This window comes from Atractosteus spatula (genome assembly GCF_055471065.1).
Source record: "Atractosteus spatula isolate fAtrSpa1 chromosome 26 unlocalized genomic scaffold, fAtrSpa1.hap1 SUPER_26_unloc_1, whole genome shotgun sequence".
Classification (NCBI taxonomy): Eukaryota; Metazoa; Chordata; class Actinopteri; order Semionotiformes; family Lepisosteidae; genus Atractosteus; species Atractosteus spatula.
In genome coordinates, this window is record NW_028296644.1 from 2881932 (window position 1) to 2882813 (window position 882).

Below are 882 nucleotides of genomic sequence, written 5' to 3' on the forward strand. Positions count from 1 at the left end.
TGTACGATGCTGTAATACAGTTTAAAATAATTAAAAGTCTAAACAGTATCAACTTGAATTCTTATATTTATTAATATAACTATCAAGTGGTATTACATAAATACAGCTTTTTATTATAGATTTAACTTTCTAAAATGCATTTTAAAAATAAAAACGATTACAATCTAATCTGATCCCAAGAGGAAGTACAATACGCCCCTTTGTTTAGCAATGGTATGAAAAATAAATCTAAATGGAAAGAAAGCTATGCTGAAAGTTGATTAAGATACTTAGAAGACAAAGATAATGATTTACGTTGCATTGTCAGATTGTGAATCAATAAAGGCATTTAATTAAACACGCGTTTATGTTTTAATTTAAAATGGGGCTAATGGGGACTCATGTATTATTTCTCTCTTCTCTCTTATTGTCAAAATTCGTTCAATTGTGAATCTTTTGGTTTCACGGAGGGCTTCTCAGATAGTTGGGCATTCAGGTAGATTGCCAGATGAAAGGATTTGTAAATATATTTTGTTAAAGCAAGTCAGTTTTTTGTGACACATAAAAGACATATTGTGGCATTATTATACAGCTGGTACAGCACCCAAACAAACGCAAACGCGTTTTTAATAAAATGCTTTTGTACATTCATAAATGAAACACTTGGAGCTTGTAATGTAGGGATTTCTAAGGTCTAGGTTTTTACTTCTTAATTAAATGTTTAAAATACACGAATTTCATAAAAACAACACACGTTTCGAATAGAAAAAATCATATTCTGTTGTCTTCCTAGGATGTAGAACAGATCAGCAGGTCTTTTTTCCCCAATCAGAGGCTCTGAAAACAGCGTGCCGCCCACTGCGCTGCGTCAGAGGGGGAGGTAGCACCGGGAAGGAGGAAGCG